This window comes from Lichenostomus cassidix, unplaced genomic scaffold, assembly GCF_008360975.1.
Source record: "Lichenostomus cassidix isolate B80296 unplaced genomic scaffold, HeHo_3.0 HiC_scaffold_43, whole genome shotgun sequence".
Lineage (NCBI taxonomy): Eukaryota > Metazoa > Chordata > Aves > Passeriformes > Meliphagidae > Lichenostomus > Lichenostomus cassidix.
In genome coordinates, this window is record NW_028147635.1 from 3,322,205 (window position 1) to 3,342,207 (window position 20,003).

Here is a 20,003-nt window from a genome sequence, read left to right on the forward strand (position 1 = left end):
TCCCCCAGTGCCCACCAGTAACTTCCCAATCCCTCCCAGTGCCAGCCAGTAACTGCCTAGTAATTTCCCAGTCCTTCCCAGTACATCCCAGTCCATTCCCAGTATCCTCCCAGTGCCAACCACACAGTCTCTTCCAGTTTATCCCAGTCCTTCTCAGTGCCCACCAGTAACTGCCCAGTAACTTCCCAGTGCTCTTAGATTATCCCAACCCCCTCCCAGTTTATCCCAGTTCCCTCCCAGTGCATCCCAGTTCCTCCCAGTCCCCACAAATCCCTCCCCAGTTCACCCCAGTGCTCCCAGTCCATCCCATTTCCCTCCCAGTGGTTCCCAGTGAACCCCCAGTGCCCACCAGTAACTTCCCAGTCCATCCCAGTCCCTCCCAGTGCCCTCAAACCCCTTCCCAGTCCATCCCAGTTGCCACCAGTGCCTTCCCAGCAACCTCCCAGTATATCCCGGTGTCATCCCACTCCCTTCCAATGCCCACAAACCATTTCCCCCAGCACCCTCCCAGTTTGTCCCAGTTCCTCCCAGTGCCCACCAGTAACTGCCCAGGAACTTCCCAGTCCATCCCAGTTTATCCCAATCCCATCCCAGTTCTCCCCCAGTGCCCACCAGTAACTTCCCAGTCCCTCCCAGCGCCAGCCAGTAACTGCCTAGTAATTTCCCAGTCCCTCCCAGTACATCCCAGTCCATTCCCAGTATCGTCCCAATGCCAATGAATAACTTCCCAGTACATCCCAGTTCCTTCCCAGTATCCACAAACCAATTCCCAGTCCCTCCCAGTCCATCCCAGTAACCTCCCAGTTCACTCCCATTGCTCCCAGTGCACACCAGTAACTGCCCAGTAAGATCCCAGTTCCATCCCAGTCTCTCCCAGTCCATCCCAGTGTCCTCCCAGTCCCTCCCAGTGCTCCCAGTCCATCCCAGTTCCTCTCCCAGCACAGCCAGCTCAAGCTCCGCCCCCCTGATGCTGCGTCATGCTGACAGCGGGAGGAGAAACTGAGGCACTACTGGGAGGCCATGGGCACCTTACTGGGGGTACTGGGATATACTGGGACATACTGGGATGGACTGGGACAAACTGGGAGGGACTGGGAGGGAGTTAATGGGGTTTAAAGGGAGGGAAAAGGGGAGAAATGGGATTTTGGGGTTACTGGTTTATACTGGGAGGGAACTGGTTTGGTACTGGGAGGGACTGGGAGTTACTGGATTGAACTGGAAGGGTCACTGGGCCATACTGGGAGGTCAATGGGAGTTACTGGGATGGACTGGGAAGTCCCTGGGAGGCTTACTGGTTTATACTGGGAGGGAACTGGGATTTGCTGTGGCTATAGTGGTTCATACTGGTTTATACTGGTTTGAACTGGTCTATACTGGTTTCTACTGGTTTAAAACTGGGAGTTACTGATTTGAACTGGGAGGGTCACTGGGCCATACTGGGAGTTACTGGGATGGACTGGGAAGTCTGTGGGAGGCTTACTGGTTTATACTGGGAGGGAACTGGGATTTGCTGTGGCTATAGTGGTTCATACTGGTTTATACTGGTTTGAATTGGTCTATACTGATTTCTACTGGTTTAAACTGGGATTTCCCTGCACAGCAGGGGGTGTCTCCCACCCAGGTGCTTTTCCTGATTTAAACTGGGATTTACTGGTTTATACTGGTTTATACTGGGTAGACCTGATGCCCTAAACTCCCCATTCACTTTAACAGGCAGACCTGGTGTTGTGATCCAAATATTAAGGTTCTTTGGAAATAGCTCTGCCTGAATTAAGGTGCAAATGAGACCATATGCCAGTCAATAGTATGAGTTTTATTTGATAGTAAATATGAGAGAGAGGGGGAGGAAAAGAGAGAAAAGGAGAAGCAGGAAAAGAGGTGGTATTCCTTTCCCTCAGCCTGAGATGACTGAACAATAGGTTTCCCTTTATCTAATCTCAGCAGTTTGACTTTCAGTCCAAAGTCCCAGTCAGGTATCTTCAGGGAGGCTTCTTTGATTGTAGCTTCTTTATACAGTTTTTGTTATAATGATCAAAACTTTATATCAATGTTAGAGGCATGAACTATTTCAGTCTCTGACAGCCACCCTGTGACTCAAACATTGTAATAAATGTTTCTTTCCTAGCAATCTTCTTCAGCATATGGGTTGTCTACGGAGGTGATGAAAAAAAGATAATAGGAGAAGAGATAGAAACAGTAGAAGCAATAACATGGGTAATCATACCAATATGTGCAATAGTTCAAAGCATAAATTCACTTGTAATCATCAATTTAATTTTCATTAGTCAGTACCCCCACCCCGTGAGCCCAGGAATTAGTGTTCCTAAATGGGTGGTGGGTGTGAGGGATATCTCTATATTGTATCTCTTAGATGTTGCTTCAATATGTTTGGAAATTGGTTATAGAATTATACAGCTGGTTTTTATCTTTAAATTCCACAGAGGAGTATCCTCAGCAGATGCACGTGTTAACATGTGTCAATTAGCAGAGTTTCAAGAGGATTCCCAGCTCTTGTATTGTAATTGATTAACTTTGCATCCTGGTATAAATGTGGATGGATCTATTAGGGATGTATGTTTTCCTCTCAACCACATTCACATATAGTTGGTAGAGTTTTATAGGTAATATTCCTATTCTGCTGGATAATCCTATACATCATGAAAATTACTTTTTATGATACAAAATGAACATACAAAACATTTTCATACAAAATGTTCTTAAGCAAGCTTATCCTTACATTAGGGCTATGCTCTGTTTTCCTAGAGACAGATTATAACACTGTTGTGATTTAATCTTGACACAAATCTTGACAAAACTGTGGCTTTACAATCACTGTAATTTAAAAAAATGCAAATAATTATTTTTCAAATTTTGTTGTATTATCCCAACTAGTTTTTTCTTTTGAATTTTTGAGGCAAAGTTAAAATACTTTCTTAGGATATGTGGAAGGAGGTTTAACAGCCATTGGTTTGAGAGCTGGTAGAAGGTTTTTCTGTATTTTATTCATGTCATTTCCATATAACATTTGTTTGTGTTTTGTTAAGATTCTTTAATTCACTACTTAGTAAATTCAAAAAATTTAGCCAAATTATAATAATTTTAAATCCTTCCAAGGCAGAACTGGGAAGGTTAGTAGAAATTTGTATAAGTTCTCATACCAACTCTCAGGCTTAACTTGGTTGAGACAAATTATACAACCAAAACCACATTTGTCACACTATTTTTCAGTAAGAAGACAAAACAAGTTATACAAAAACCAAACTTAATAATATGTAGAATGTTTTAACTAATATTTGATCTTCCAGCAAGTCACTTGCAATGAAAACACAAATAAGTTACAAACACTGACAAACTGACAATGCAAGCAATTATGGTGACACTTGAAATTTTCACTGGCTTTCACGCAGCTTCATTTCATGTGTTGGTAGGTTCCTATAAAAGAAAAGTGAAAATTTGGCCCACTAGGCCAATTATTAAAAGGGAATAAAAACTTCTTGTTGCTAACACAAAGGGACAGAGTTTACTTGTAGAAATGGTTATCATGTTTAGCATGATTTTGCTGTTTGCAGTTACTCTGCTCCCAAACTCGTTTTCCTTATCTTCAATGCAAGGGTGTTTGCATTCCTAGAGGAGAAGAGAAAAGAAACAAGCTTCCCTGGCAGTATATGCCTGAGTGGAACAAGTTGTTAATTGCATTAACTTTTTCAGGTGGAGTTTTCATTCTGTGAAGTGCCTGTTGCAGGACTTTTGTTGTTTCCCACAGGTTTTCAGTGGGGATACCTCCGACTGACTGTTCAGTGGAGGGAGTGAGACTGCTTTGAAAAGGTTTTGCAAGAGTTGCAGTCTGTGAATAAGGCATTTGAGTTGCTCTCTTTTATTGTTTTTTCAGGGTTTTAGTAGGCTTCTGCTTTTCTCCCTGGAGCAGTTCACCTTATCAGTTAGCTCCTTTAGTTCTAGTGATTTTCCTTTTGGACATGATTGAATTCAGTGACAAGCAATGCCACTACCTAAAGCTTTTTAAAGAACTAATCACGTTTTCAGTAACCGATTGCTTCCTATTAAATTTTATTTTTCTCTGCACCGAGTCCAATGCAGGGTAGAGAGGCGACTAACAAATTAACTAAGGAAAGACAACACAATATTATCTTTACACTGGCCACCCAGGATAGGACTTTTCCCCTAAACTTTTCCTACAGCCTCCCAGCAGAGGAAGCCTCATGACAAATAGCTAAGCTTGTACAGGGACAACACTATCCTCACAAGGCAGCAGCTTTATAATTGGCCTCAGGGTTGGAACCAATTCTAGTTCTCCACAAAAAACCACAGACTGGGGGGGAGGGTGGTGGGGGGTGTTCCCTAACAGCAGGAGTTGCAGAATTGACTTCAGGAGTGAAACCTGTCAATCCTGGCTTTTTACAACAAAACACACACAAAACACAAAACAGGGGCATGGGTCCCCTCCAAACAGGAGTTTTTAGGCTCTGCACAACACCACGAACAGGAGCTTTACAGCTCCACACAAAACACCAAGGAGGACTAAGGAAAGGCCTCTACTACAAACTGCAGACAGGAGGGCCTCCCCACAGGAGACAAGCAGCAGAATTGGCTACAGGACTGAAACCTGCCAATTCTGGACTCGCACAACAAAAGACACTAAAGGGAACTAGAACCCCCATATCAGTTTACTACAACCTCAGACCCCCAGAGATGACACTTCAAATTCCACAACCCCCTCAGAGAAAACTGCAGGCAAATTTCTAAGTATCCAAGGAAACTAGAATATGCACAACCCCTCAAAGACAGTTGGTCTAAGTGATAAGAATTGCAATGGACAGAGTCCTAACAACTCTCACAGCCCTTTAAAAAAATAGTGTTTATATATAGTTAGATACAGTATAAAAGGAAGCACATGAAATCATTTAATGAGAGAAGACAATAGTATTGTGAAAGGCACTTCGGGTCAGAGAATGTTACACTGCTTGACTGGGGAGCATCCCACTGCTTTCTGCCAATTTTGGGGGTTATAAATGGCTTTTGGAGGTTTCCTGCTAACTTCAGGAAGCTGAGGTGACACCTCCCCTTCATTTTGTGAAGGTGAGGAGTTGCTGTTTTGGGGAGGATCCTGCTGCTTTCTGCTAATTTGGGGCAGGGGGGATATAAATGCCTTGTGGACCCCTTGCCTCATTTTGGGGAGGTTGGGGTGACCCCATGGCACCACCGGTTCCTGAGTGGGGATTGTAACCCCAGTTTAGGTGGTTACAAGCAGCCTGGGGTGTCCCACATCTGATGGACAGAGTGTCCCAACTTCCCCCAGCCCAAGCAGCCTTTGGCCACTCAGAGCTTTTCTCACCCATGACTCCCCAGGTGCCAGGGAGACCCTCAGTGCCTGGAGCTCACCTCTGTCTAATCTCTGAAATTCTGTTCTTGGTGTGGGAATGACTGAAATTGCAAAATCAGTAACAGTAAATTGTTCAATTTATTTAAAAACAATCCCATAAACAGGAAAAGGCCACCTCCTGGAACAGTTAAACAGGGAAATTCATCTGGAAGTTATTGGGAATCGATTTCTCTGAATTGCCCAGACAAATTTGGAATCAGTGTCTTTTGGTATTGGTGGACAAATTTTCTGAATGGCCAGAGGTCTTTCCCTGTCTCACCAATAAATCCAGGGAAGTGGTAAAAATTATGCTTAATCAATCATACCAAGATTTGGGGGCAACTTGGTTTGTCTTCAGGGAGAAGCCTTCATTTTATAGCAGATGTGGTGCAACAGCTGAGCAAAACCCTGGGTATAAAAAAGGACTGACACAGCCCTTGGTGACCACAGGTGAGTGGGAAAGTGGAAAGGATAAATCAGAATTTGAAACAACAAATTAGTAAAATGTGCCAAGAAACCTCTTTAAAACAGCCACAGACCCTTCCTCTGGCTCTTTTGTGAGTCAGAATTCAGCCAGGGACAAAAACAGTGAATTGCTGTAGGGTTGGCTGTACCAAACACCATGAGTTCCTGGAGAAATCCATCCAAAGGGAGAAAAAGATTTAAATCTATACCTGGTTTCTTTAGGAAAGGTGGTTTATAACCCTGTTGGGACCAGTTGCTGTGGATGTCCCTGTTGATCCATTCCAGTCTGGGGATTTTGTGTATGTAAAGAGTTGGAGCTCTGAACCCTTGAAGGAAGAGTGCAAAGGAGCTTTCCAAGTTCTCCTGGTAACCTACACTGCCCTCAGGGTGGAAGGAATTGAACCCTGGGTTCATCACACACAGGTAAAACCAGCAACCACATATTAAATACAGCAGAGAGAAAACTGACTGATACCCTGGATCCTGCAGGTTATATATATATATATATACTACTGTTTTAGGTATCAAATATGATTTTCTAAGGGGATACTGTTTATTGGATCTAGATGAAGATGATGACTAATTGCATATTTATAATAACAATAGAAACTATGTTGTTAACCTCTGGGGAGGGGAATGTGATCTTAAAGTTAGTGCAAGATTTTTGCAGATTACAGAATGTAACCCCTATAACAGCTTGTTTGCCAACACATTTTCTCTGCAGAAAATCCAATTCTGTGGGGAGCTTTAGTCAGTGCTTTGACAAAAATCTGGGAACACGTGTGGGAAGGAAATAGCACCCAGGGCAAATGGAAAGGGATGGAAGGAGAATATTCCTTACAAAGGAATTCTTACAGATCAGAACGATACTGTTGAGAATTGTAATATCTCAAAACTGGATCTGGAAATCACCTCAGGAAATACCTATTGGCTGACAGATTACACCCCTTGGGGATGTCAAATTCCAGAAGTATGGAACAGCCCTCAGACAGGACAGTGGGAATATATCCAGCCAGTTCAGTGGTGTCTGGACTGGGAAGGGAGCCCAGGCCTCCCAGAGGACCCCTTACAGGTGGGTATAAAATACCCTGATTTAATAAGGCCAAGGCCAAAGGATCCCAGGGCAAAGGAAAAGTGGAATTGCATTTGGATAGACACTTGAACTGTTTGGAATCCTGAGGTACAGTGGCTCACGGCTGTGGCCCAGGCTCTGAGGGTGGGATGTGTCTGTAGAAATTATTCTGCCTTTCTTAATGACACCTGTTAGGTCTCACCTAACAAACAGTTCAGCTTGGCGAGACACAGACTGTCAGCAGGACATGGTAAAATCATTAGTTCACTCAGGATGGGTGGGAAGTGATGGAATTTGGGGCACACATTTGCCCTTGGGGGAATCAAGAGCACAATGGACACTTGGGGTATTCAGGTTATGTCCCTTGTGGAAGGAGTCACCCCTGGGAACCCAGCTGTGGGGAAAGGTTAAAGGGGATGAAACTTGGAAACATCCCAGCATGGGAACTGCAGTGGGATGGATTTTAGAATCCATCTTTACTCCTCAAAGATCTGCCTTTAGGAACAGACCAAACACACACCATTGGACTGCAAATGGGAACTTTAGTGAATGCAACTCAGTTGGGGTTTACTGAAATAAATGAACAATTGCAAGCCACAACTAAAATGACCTTACAGAACAAACTGGCATTAGATCTTTTGCTGTTACATGGAGTATGTGGATATTTGAATTGAAACAACAACACTTGTTGTGTGCACATTCCAAATATGATGCTGAATTGGATGATCAGGTAGAGGGGATGAAATTGGTTGCTGCATCCAGCAGGGAATTAAGGGGAGGATTAGAAAGTAACTGGTTAAATAAAATATTTAAAGGACTTGGATTTTCTCTGACTGCTTGGTTGGCCTTACTTTTGTAAAGTATAATTGGGATCACAGTAATAATTGTGATTATGATACTTGCTTTAAGCTGTGTGAAGAACACAACTGTGAATGCAACTGAGGAACTCACGGGATGTGAGTAAAAGAGCAGAGTGAGGCTTATGAAGGCTTGAAGGGAAGAGGAGCTTCCCAAGCCTCAAAGAGGGGGAAAGTTGCCAGATGAAGGATCATTTGCACCTGCTGGGTTCATACAATGTTTATTCTCCAGAACCCCCTGGCCCCTGGAACCACACAGTGCTTATTCTGTAGGAAGCAATCAGCCCAGGTGTGCCAACTTCTACCAGCTCACCAGGCAGTCAGGTATGGCTTTGGGGTCACCAACCACCAGGGACCACCAAAGAGAGCCCCAGGACAGAAGAACAGATGTGCAAAGGGTGGGGGAAATGTGGTAATGATTTGGGGGAAAGATTATCATATGTAAGTTTATTCTGGGACAGTCATTGAATATGTATGTAAAGTACAGGCTATAAACAGGAACTTTCCTGTGCTCAGCATGCACGGCTTTGGGAGGAGCTCTTCCCTGTGCATCTGGCAGAATGAAAAATGCTGCTTAATGCTGCATTGGGGTTAAGGAGGTTTTTATTTTACTGAATTTTTGGTGACACCTGTGTGGCTGTGTCATAGAACCACAGAGCAGCTGTGATGTCAGAAAGGTGCTGTGTGACATCACAGAATGGGTTGTGTGAGGACATCGAGCAGCTACAACATCATAGAGTGAATGTGTGACATCACAGAGCAGGCTGTGACACAGAGGAGGCTGTGTGACATCACAGAGAGGTGTGACATCACAGGATGGTGATGGGACATGGTAGAGTGGGCTGTGAGATCACAGAGCTGCCTGTGGGACAGAGTAGGCTGTGACACTGCAGGGTGGTGCTGTGACATCACAGATGGGGCTATGACATCACAGAATGGGTAGTGACAACAGAGTGGGTTGTGACATCAATGGTGGATGTGTGACATCACAGGGTGGCTGTTACATCACAGGGCAGGTGTATGAAATTACAGGGAGGTGTGACATCATAGAGTTGCCTGTGACATCACAGGGTGGCTCTGATGCAACAGGGGACTGGGTGAGGTCACTGGGAGGTTACTCCACCCTGCCCACCCTCACAGTTCCCCCAGAGAAGTCCAACACTGCTGATCTGACCCCAAGCACTGTCCCACCTGCAGGATCTGCTTCCCATCAGCCTCTTCCTCCTGCAGCCCCAAGCCCAGGTTGGTGCTAAACAAAGGGCACTGGCTCAGGGTCATCCCCCGCCGGGGGCTGTGCACCCCCTCTGCCCCCTCCCCAAATTCCCTCCTGGGAGCAGCAGGAGCTGGGTCAGGAGCCCTGTGGGGAGGGAAAAGGGGGTGACACTGGGATGGTGGGGACACGCATGCTCTCAGGGACACACATGACCCCTGGGGACACCCTTCACCTTCTCCCGCAGAGCCAGGAGGATGAGCTCCAACATGGAGCCCCCAAACCACAGCAGCACCTTGGGGGGTGGGGTATGGTGGCAGCTTTGGGGGTCTGGGTTTGTCATGACCACTCAAAAACCCTCTCCCAGCCCCACAGCCACTCCCAGGCTCCTCAAACCACCCAACAGCTCCTCCTAGGATGCTCCCAAACCACTCCCTGCAATATAAATGGGCCCAAGAGCCACCAAATCCCTTTCTCGTCTCCCCCTACACCCACCCAAATTCTCTCCAAGCCACACAGCTCAGCCAGGACCCCAAACCTCTCTCACAGAGCATGCCAAACTCCCTCTCAGCACCACAAATGGATGGAAACAGCCTGGCCTGGGCTCAGAGGTCTGAACCCTGTGGACAAGAACTCATGGGGCAGCAGATTCCAGCAGCTGCTGCTCGAGAGATTGGACCCTTGGCAAAGAAGTTTGCAGAGGACTGTCTCCAGTGGGAGGGACCCATGACCAAAAAAACCCATACCCTGCCTGCCACAACCCGCTGTGCTATTAGTGGGAAAGAGGGAGGGGGGTGAGCAGAGAAACAGTGTCTTAAGAGCTTATTTTTAGTTCTCATTTGCCTCCTCTGACTCTGTTCAGGGTTAGGTTACCAATAAATCACTTTGCAACTTTAAGTTCTCAGCCTGTTTTACCCTTCAGTGCATCCTGCCTGGTTCATTATCTCGACTCATGAGCCCTGTGTGTTTGTGTGTTAGGGTTTTTTTTTCCCTCCCCTCTGCACAGCTGCAGCAGGGGATAGAAGAGAAAGCAGATTTTGTAGGTGCCTGGCATTTGGCCAGGGTCAAACCACAACACTGGGTCACTGGCAGTGTGGGTCACCAGGGCTCTTCCCAATGAGGGTCCTCCGATGGGGGATGAATACAGAGCAGTGCATGAAGCTCTTCCCCCACTCGGGGCACTCGCAGGGCTTCCCTTACTGGTGCCTCTGTTGGTGTTTGGTCAAGTGAGAGCTCCTGGAGAAGCTCTTCCCACACTCGGGACACTTGTAAGGCCTCTCCCCACTGTGGATGTGCCGGTGCCTGATGAGGTTGGAGTTGTGCTTGAAGCCTTTCCTGCAGTCAGGGCAGCGGAAAGGCCTCTCCTGTGTGTGAATCCGCTCATGGAGGAGGAGATTGGAGCTGGTGTGAAACCTCTTCCCACACTTGGAACACTCATAGAGCTTCTCCCCGGTGTGGATCCTCTTGTGACAGATCAGGTGGGAGCTCCGGCTGAAGCTCTTCCCACATTCCCCACACTCATAGGGTCTCTCCCCTGTGTGGATCCGATGGTGGTCCATAAGGTGGGAGATCTTTCTGAAGCTCTTCCCACATTCCCCACACTCGTAGGGCTTCTTGGTCTCATGAAGCTTCCCAGGAATCTCTAGCTCCAAACTCCGGCTGAAGCTCTTGCCAACTTCCTGGCACAGGGTGGGTCTTTGCTCTTCAGAGCACCCTGGGCTGGGTTTGCAGCCCCTCCTTGTGCAGCATCTCTGGGGCTTTTCCTCCCAGTTGGATTCCAGAGTCATGGAGCTGCTCAAAATGGCCTCTTCCATGAGATCCTGCCGTAAGGACTTGTCCTCCCTGGTCTCTCTCCTCAGCTCGTTGTCTGGGGGAGGAAGGACAAGGAGAGGATTTGGGATTTGCCTCCATGCCAGAGGAAAGGGGAAGGAGATCCCCCCAGTCCATCCCTACCAGGACAGAGTCAGCAGCAGGGTTGTCCTGCAGCCAGGGGTGATGCTGGGCTGGGAGATGGAGGAGAAGAGAGCAGGAAAGGGGCAGTGACTTCCTCCTCACCTGCCTGGCTGTCCTGGGGCATCTTCCTCTTCCTCACAGCTTCCACCTCCTCCATCTGGCCAAGTTTTGGGAATTGGAAATCCTCGTTTGGGTGAAAAGAAGGTGTGAGTCCCTTGGGTTGGGGGTTCCTCCTGCCCAAGTCTATCTCTAGAAGTCACCAGGGGTTTTGTGTCTATAAATTCCTCCTAAAATAAGAATGAGTTCAGAAAAAGCCTCCCAGGAGTTCCCCCTTTCCAGTCTCCTCTCTTTGGGGTTCTGGGGCTTCCCATTCTCAAAGCTGCTGGGGCTCCCATGGGTCCTGGGGATCCCCCTTCTTCTGGGTCCTGATTAGGGATGCTGTGGGGTATCAGTGCTCCCAGGGGTCCCTTCTTCCCTGATTGTGCTTTGGCTCCCAGTACTCCTAGGGTCCGCCTTTTCAGGCTCCCCCCACTCCAGGCACTCGGGGCTTCCCCCTCTTCCCATCACCCCTTTCAGTGTCACAGTGTCCCAGCCCTGCCTCATCTCCAGCCTCCCCCACCCCTCCAGGCTGCCAGGGGTCCCCCAGCTCCGGTATTGCCCCTCTCTGCTCTCTCCACTTGTGGAGTACAACGTTCCACCCCACTGGGCTCTCTCAGGGATCCCCAAAACTGATGTCCTGTCCTGCTGATACCAGGCAGTTCCCACATGGACCCCCAATATTCCACCAAAGGTGCATTTATGGCTCAGCTTTGGAGTCCTGCAAGATCCAAACATACCCTCTGGCCCAAAAAAATCCCCCCAGGGGCATGCAAAGATATCTGGGGCTCACTTCCAGAATTTGCAAGTTCCAAACACCCCTCAAAACCTAACACCCTCCCAGAGACCCCCTGATAGCTTTGGGGTGAGCTCCCCCTCCCTGGTGACCTGTGGAATGCAGGGGGGGCAATGATCCCTGAGCCAGGGGTGCTGCAGACACAGTGGGTGGTGAAACCTCATGGTTCTCCTGCTCCTCCTTTTCCTGCTCCTCCTCCTCCTCTCTCCCTCCTCTTCCTCCCACTCCTCCTCTGCTCCCACCCCAGAACCCCATTCCCCACCCTCCTCTGCCCCACGGCTGCTGCAGCACTGGCTGCTGGGTGGGGGGAACCCCCCAATCAGCCCCAGGGATGGGCAGGGGGCTTGGGGACCCCCAGTGCAGATCCACCTCCCCCACAGCCCCAGGGAATTGCTCCAGGGATCCAGTGTTGGGGGACAGGGCTGGACCCACATGGAACTGCCCTGCTTCCGTGCGAACCCCACCTTTCCCTCCCCTCTCCTCCCCTTTCCCATCCTTCTCCCAATCCACAGACCCCTCCCAACTCCATTTGGGGTGTCCCATCCCCCTCCCGCTCTCTTTGGGGGTCCCAGCCCCCACTTTTCCCTTGCTCTTCTGCCCTTGCACCATCATTCCCTCAATCCCAACCCCCCTCCCCTATGACTGGTTTTGGGGGTTCCAGGCCCCTCCTGCCCACTCTGGGGATCCCAAGCCCCATTTTGCTCCATTTGGGCTCCCAGCCCCCCTTCTCACCGTTCCCCACACCTCCCCCCTCCCCAAATTCTGCTCCCGGGTGCGCTGGGGGCGACGGGGGGCACAGGTGGGGTCCAGAGGTGCCGGAGCCACGTGTCACCCACTGCCAGTGCCACCCTCGAAGGATCAGGGGTACCCCAAAACTCCCTCACAGGTGCCGGATACGCCACAGGCCCTTAAGGACTGGGGTCCTCCTGGCTTCATCACCCCCAACCTTCAGCTGCCTCATCCCAGGCCCCATCCCCCTCCCCCAGCCTTCATCCCACACTCCAATCCACATCCCACGATTCCCAGGCCCCATCCCATCCCATCCCATCCCATCCCATCCCATCCCATCCCATCCCTCCCAGCAGACGCCACCGGGATCCCCTAAAAATCCCACGTGCTGGGGACTCCCCCATATCCCCCCAAGGGGCATTTGCAACTCTCCTTTAGACTCCTGCAAGATTCAAAAATCCGCCCTCCCCCCCAAGAAAAACCCTACCAGGCAGTCAATGAAGATATTTGGGGTTAGGTGCTGCAGTCCTACAAGGTCCAAAAATCCCCCCTCCCAAAAACAACCCCAGGCATCGCCCAAGATATTTGGGCCGAGCTCCCCCTGCCCGCTCACCTGTGGGATGTCCCGGGGGGGCGATGCTCCCGGGCCGAGGGTTGCAGACACAAAGAACAATAACTCCTGCTCTGTACCTTTGGGTGCTCAGTGTGTCTGCTGGGAGCCTCCTCAAGGGCCTTCAGCCACTGCTCAGCCCAAGGACAGCAGCAGCAGCACCTTTGCAGGGCCCAGCAGGGCTCTTGCCAGCTGCCCTTGCCCACCTGCACACAGAGCCTCCCCCAGGCAGGGCCCTGCAGACAGGCAGGTTTCTGTAGGGCCGGGCGAGTGCACAGAGGGTGGGATGGGCTCTGTGAGCGCTGACAGGGACAAGGCTCCTCTCAGGAGGAACATGTGCAGCACAGGGAGATGATGAGGGAAGGAGAGGGAGCTGAACAGAGCAGTGCTGTGGGCAGGAGGGCTCTGTTGCTGTGTGGGAGGTGCCGTGCACAGCTGGGGACAGGGAACACTGTCCTGAGTGCCAGGCTGTCCCTGCCCTGCCCTCTCAGGCACAGCACCACAACATCTTCTCTTGTTTCTGCATTCCTCTGATACTGTCACTGTTATCTGGTGCTCTCAGGGAGGCTCTGGGCTTTGCAGCAGCTGAGGCAGGCACTGCCCTTGAGATTCCTCCCAGGCAGCTGTGTCCATGGGAATGGGATGTCCAAGCTTCCCTGTGACCTGTGGGGCTGTGGGCAAAGCAGTCCATGGGAAAGGGTAAGCAGCTGAGCCTCCCTCCCTGAGATGCCATCATGAGCACACCTGGGGATCTTCTTGCTGTGTCCTTCCAAGCTCTGAGCTTCCCTCCTGGGTAAAAATCTGTGCCAGAGCCTCTCAGAATTCCCTGAATGCCCCATGGGGAAGTGCAGAGATGCCACAAGTGAGGAAATGCTGTTGGGTTTGCCAAGGGAACAGTGAGTGTCCTTGGCAGAAGGAGGGGCTGAGACCTTGGTGAGACACCTTTGGAGAGGGTGAGACATTCAGTGATCCCTCTGCTCTCAGCAGGGTCTGGTTTCTTCCCAGGGTGACAGGGGAGTGTGATTGTGCTCTGATTGCAGCCAAAGGTGCAAACCCAGGGCAGTTGGGAACAAGCCCATCCAGCCCCTCACCTTGCCCTGAGCCACAGGGAATCCCTTTGCCTCTCAAATCTCTCAGTGGCAAACTCAGAGTACAGCAAAAATGCTGGGGATTTCTGACCTCAAAGAACCAGGAATGATATGTGGGTAGGAAAACATTCCTTAAAACTCCCTCCTGCTATCCTGTGGAACTGTGAGTGAAAATGCTGCCAAGCCTTTCTGCATTAGGAGGGATTCCCCTGACAAATCCTGAATATTCAGCCTTGTCCCTCTGCCCCATGGCCACAATCCCAGGGCAGCAGGGCAGGGATGGCTCCTCGAGAGCCCCACGCACAGGCCTGGCTACTCATGGCACACTCAGACAGCACAAGTGGAGCTCAGGCAGGGACCTGGATGAAGGTTTTCCCAGAGAAGGAACAAGGGTGGATGAGTCCCAGCAGGATAGTCTGCAGGGAATGGCAGAGGTTTGGCTCAAAGCAGCCTCTCCTGACTTGTCACTGTCCTTTTCTCCATCAACAGGTCCCCATGGCCAGACACAGCAAATGTCCAACAGCAGCTCCATCAGCCACTTCCTCCTCCTGGCATTCACAGACACTCGGCAGCTGCAGCTCCTGCACTTCTGCCTCTTGCTGGGCATCTCCCTGGCTGCCCTCCTGGCCAACAGCCTCATCATCAGCGCCGTAGCCTGTGGCCACCACCTGCACACCCCATGTTCTTCTCCCTGCTCAACCTGGCCCTCACTGACCTGGGCTCCATCTGCTCCACTGTCCCCAAAGCCATGCACAATTCCCTCTGGGACACCAGGGACATCTCCTATGCAGGATGTGCTGCCCAACTATTTTTGGTTTTTTTCTTCATTTCAGCAGAGTATTATCTCCTCACCGTCATGTGTTATGAGTACTCTGTGTCCATCTGCAAACCTCTCCAGTGTGGGACCCTCCTGGGCAGCAGAGCTTGTGCCCACATGGCAGCAGCTGCCTGGGCCAGTGGCTTTCTCACTGCTCTGCTGCACACAGCCAATACATTTTCCCTGCCCCTGTGTCAGGGCAATGCCCTGGGCCAGTTCTTCTGTGAAGTGCCCCAGATCCTCAAGCTCTCCTGTTCACCCTCCAGCCTCAGGGAACTTTGGCTCATGGTCATTAGTGCTTGGATAACTTCTGGCTGTTTTGTGTTCATTGTTTTCTCCTATGTGCAGATGTTCAGGGCTGTGCTGAGGATCCCCTCTGAGCAGGGACAGCACAAAGCCTTTTCCACATGCCTCCCTCACCTGGCCCTGGTTATCAGCACTGCCATGTTTGCCTACCTGAAGTCCCCCTCCATCTAGTCCTCATCCCTGGATCTGGTGGTATCAGTTCTGTACTCAGTGGTGCCTCCAGCACTGAACCCCCTCATCTACACCCTGAGGGACCAGGAGCTCAAGAAAGCTCTCAGAGGACTGATTTCTGGATGCTTTTCAGCTATCCCAGTTCCCGGCAATGGCCAGCCCTGCCCGGCCTCTCTGCTGGCCCTGAGCCCGGCAGAGCCTGGGGCAGGGCTGGCTGGGAAGGCCCACAGGTTCCACAGGGCTGTGCAGGAGCTTGGAGAGGTTGCCCAGCAGGGAGGCCATGGGGGCACAGAGCCCCAGGGGCTGCTGTGGGCACCACGGCACAGGGGCTGTTCCCACCCGGAATGCTCCTGGCCTGGGCTGGGCTGCACAGGGGGCTGTGGCACCATGGCTGGGGCAGTGGGGCACAAAGGGGCCACGGAGCTGCTGCTGGGGGTGACAGCAAGGCCAGGAGCAGAAAAGGAATTTTATATCTATTCAGACTGTATTAGGAGATACTTGCATCCAATATCAACTGGAAATTGCACATATTATTGTGTTAACAGGAAAAAAAACCCTTAACATTACATTAAAAGTCTTTTCCCACTGTTTTTTAAAATACAATATATTTACATTTATTACACTTGTGAAATATGCCTAATTAATCACAGAAGGTTTGAAAACTTTGATTATTCCCAGAGGCTTGACTTGTTAAGCTATTTTGAATGTTAATGAGGCCTCAAGCACTAAATTCCTCAAGATCTGAAGGCTGAACAAGCCTCTGGAGACGTTAAATTCAGCTGCAACCTCCAAGTTGCTGAGGATGTCAGCAGCCCCCACTGAGGCCATCCCTGCCAAGAGACTGTGGGGGGAATGAGCAGACAAGGAGAGCATCCCTGGGGCTGGGGAAGCAGAATGCAGAGGCACCACCAGGTCCAGGTGGGAAATGAACTGTGGAATGTGACTGTGAAAGCCCTGCCTGGGCTGTGCCAAGCAGGACAGCCAAGCCCTGACTCCCATGCCCTGGGAATGGGGCTCTGTGGCCTCACAGGATGCTTGTGGCTCTCCTGGGAGCAGTGGGATGTGGCCTGTGGAATGGTGAGTGCAGGTGTAAGGCCCCAAACAACTCTCTCAGTGAGACCGTTGAAAGGAATTACAGTTGTTTGTGGACTCTGAGTACAAGGCAATATTCCTATGGGAACAATCCCTGGATAGAAGGAAATGTGTTGGTGCAATCCCAGTTCTGGCCATGGGTGCCTGGAGGAGAAGGACAGTTCATTTCCACAGGAAGGAAGGCAGAGAGCCCCAGTGTTTCAGTGGCAGATGAGAAGCGACTCTCACCATGTCAAGGTCAGCTGGAGCAGTCAGGTGGCCCCTGGGACGCCAAACCAGCCAGACCTGTGCCATGTTCCCTTGGTTCTATGGGGCCCTGTAGTGTCACCTTGGCCCCTTGGTTCCATGGGGGTTCGCGGTGTCACAATGGTCTTCTTTGGTTCCACAGTGTCACAATAAATCATTGATTCCATGAGGTCACTCTGTGTCAACATGGAGCTTTGGTTCCATGCAGCCCTGCAGTGTCACAATGGCCCCTTGGTTCCATGAGGCTGTGAAGTGTCTCAATATTCTCTCCATGGTTCCATGAGGCCTTGCAATGTCACAATGGACCTTCAGCTCCACAGGGTCTCACAGTGTCACAATGGTCTCCTGTGGTTCCACAGTGTCACAATGGACTCATGGTTCTATAAGGCACTGCAGTGTCCCAGTGGCCTCTTGGTTTGATGAGGTCCTGTAGGGTCACAATGGCCCCTTTGCTTCCATGAGGCCCAGCAGTGTCAAATTGCCCCTTGGTTCCACAAGCTCTGCAGTGTCACAATGGTCCCTTGGTTCCACGGAGCCACACACAGTCTCTATGGTCCCCTTGGTTCCATGAGGCCCTGCAATGTCACAGTGGTCTCCATCATTCCATGAGGCTCAGCAGTGTCACAATGGTTCCTTGGTCCCACAAGGCCCCACAGTGTCACAATGGTCTCCTTAGTTCCATGGGGCCCTGGGGTGGTGCATTCCTCCCTCCCCTTCTCAGGCTGCCCTGGATCTGAGAAATGCTCGTTAGGCCTCAGCCTTGGCCAACAGCCCCTGGGCTCAGCTCCTCTGCAGCTGATCACAAACACTGTCTGCTCCCAGGCACTGCTGCTGTTCAACCAGCTCCTGCTTTCTTTAGGAGCAGCCTTGGGAACTGATTTTCTCCCCTCAGTGGCACAACATCCCTGTTCTCACAGTGTCAGAGAAAGCTGTTGATGCGAAGTGCAGCCAGGATGGAACATTGCTGTGACTAAAGCCCATCTCTTGGGGCCCTATCAACAGGGCTCCAAAAGGAGCCCCTTGGAGCTCTCCTGGAGCAGTGAGTTCCCTCTGAGTGGGGCATCTCCGAGCTGGGAACTCTCCCGTTTGCTGCACTCGGGGCATCCCCGAACAACGAGGGACCCTGGGCCGATCCCCCCACTCCTCCAGGCTCAACCCTTCGCCTGCTGGGGAGATGCAAAAGCATCCGCAGTGAGCATTTCCCTGCCCTCCAGGGCAATTTCTGACAGCTCCCTGGCACTGCCTGTGTCTGTCTGTGTGCACACACGTGTGCCTGTGCTCTGGAAATGGGGGAGAAATGCTGCTCTGGGAGGTGTTGAAGTGCCTTGGATATCTGAGTGAGTTAGGCCTGTAAGTGAGGTTCAGTCATAAGGTATGAGCTAAGTGAAATGCTGCTAAGGGTTGTTCTTTTGCTAAGTTGTTGAGTTTAAGGTATAAGTTCAGGTTAAGGTAGAAGTCAACTTCTGTTAAGTTTAAGGGCTGTTAGGCTTTTAGGCCATATTCCTTTCATCCTTGCCCTCACAGTCCTTTAGTCACACATACACACACGCACACACACACACACACACACTGAGGGACAGTTCTCAGTTCGTTTCTGGTTTGATTGACTGGATTTTCTTTGGTTCTCTTGTTGCTTTTTTCCCTTGGTGTGCCTGAACTGTCCAGTCAGGAGCAGAGTGACTCTTGCAAAGGAACTTTGTTATGCTGCTGCTTAGTATTAAATCTGGCTTTTGCTGATCCCTTGCTGGGGATTTTTTAAGTGCTCTCAAGCCCTTGTTCATAAGAGGGTGAAGGAGCCCTGGGCCAGGCTCTCGCCCTGGGGGACACAGGGACGCTGCCAGGGTGGTCCCTGTCCCCCTGTCCCACCCCCCAGGGCCCTGTCCCCCCTGTCCCCGTGTCAGGCTCTGGGGGTCGATCTCATGGAACATCCTCTGGGGGAGGCTGTGGCACTGGGGGGCAGGGGGGACCTGGGGGGACAGGGGACCCTGCTGTGCATGAGCAGCGTTGGACTTGTCTGGGGAAACTGTGAGGGGGGGCTGGGGCAGAGTGCCCTCCCCAGTGATGTCACACAGCCACCCTGTGATGTCACACATCCACCCTGTGATGTCACAGCCTTCTCTGTTAAAACACAACCCCTCTGCAATGTCACCCAGCAACCCTGTGATGTCACAATCCTGTCTGTGATGTCACACAGCCTTCTCTGTGTCATCACACAGCCTCCTCTTAGATGTCACAGACAGCTCTGTGATGTTACACAGCCACACTGTGATGTCCCATCCTGCTCTGTGATGTCACACAGAGCCACCCTCCATGATGGCAGAGTCTTCTTTGCAACCGCACAGCCCCCTTTGTGATGTCACAGCCCACTCTGTGTCACAGCCTGCTCCATGATGTCACACAGCCAACCAGTGATTTCACAGCCCAGTCTGTGATGTCACAGCCAGCTCTGTGATGTCTCAATGCACTCTGTGATGACACAGCCCCCTGTGACATCACAGCCTACCTGGGATGTCATGCAGCCACACTGTGATGTCACAGCCTGCTCTGTGATATCACACAGTTCCCTCTGTGATGCCATAGCTGCTCCATGACCTCACACAACCAACTCTTTGATGTCATAGCCTAATCTGTGACCTCACACAACACACTCTGTGATGGCACATCACTGCAGTGTGATGTCTCAGCCTGCTCTGTTTGTCACACAGTCCCCTCTGTGATGCCATAGCTGCTCCATGACCTCCCACAACCCACTCTATGATGTCACACAGCCCCTTTCTGACATCACAGCTGCTCTGTGGCTCTCTGACACAGCCCCAGAGGTGCCCATGGCTATGACACAGCCCCCTCTGGGCCATGGCACAGCCCCTGCCAATGCTGAGCACCTGTGAGCTCTGGGTGTGCCCTGCTGGTGTCCCTGAGATGGCCTGGCAGTGCCCCAGCCCTGCTGGGCTGTGCACAGGAGCTGCTCCTGGGCAGAGCTGTCTCTCTGCAGCGCTGCCGCTTGCCAGGAGCTCCTCTGTGCCAGGAGCCCAGCCCAGCTCAGCAGCACAGCAACAGCACAGGGACTGGAATGACCCTCGTGGGGCTTTGGTGCTGTTTGCATCAGACTCAATCCCTC

The 20,003-nt window shown here is 50.9% G+C and overlaps 2 protein-coding genes and 2 long non-coding RNA genes across 4 annotated transcripts in view; 3 read left to right on the forward strand and 1 right to left on the reverse strand.

The window, feature by feature from the left end:
• LOC146421185 (uncharacterized) overlaps positions 1-20,003 on the reverse strand; it is a 262,722-nt gene that overhangs the window by 98,883 nt on the left and 143,836 nt on the right. The window lies entirely within an intron of this gene.
• Positions 1-20,003, forward strand: part of LOC146421186 (uncharacterized) — a 200,937-nt gene that overhangs the window by 80,890 nt on the left and 100,044 nt on the right. The gene's annotated exons all lie outside the window — the stretch shown is intronic.
• LOC146421188 (uncharacterized) lies at positions 939-3,490 on the forward strand. Its single transcript, XR_014848798.1, has 2 exons — positions 939-1,038; positions 2,442-3,490. It is a non-coding gene; the product is annotated as an uncharacterized LOC146421188 (long non-coding RNA).
• Positions 8,376-9,680, forward strand: LOC146421189 (uncharacterized). The gene is made up of 3 exons (XR_014848775.1): positions 8,376-8,556; positions 8,650-9,013; positions 9,553-9,680. It is a non-coding gene; the product is annotated as an uncharacterized LOC146421189 (long non-coding RNA).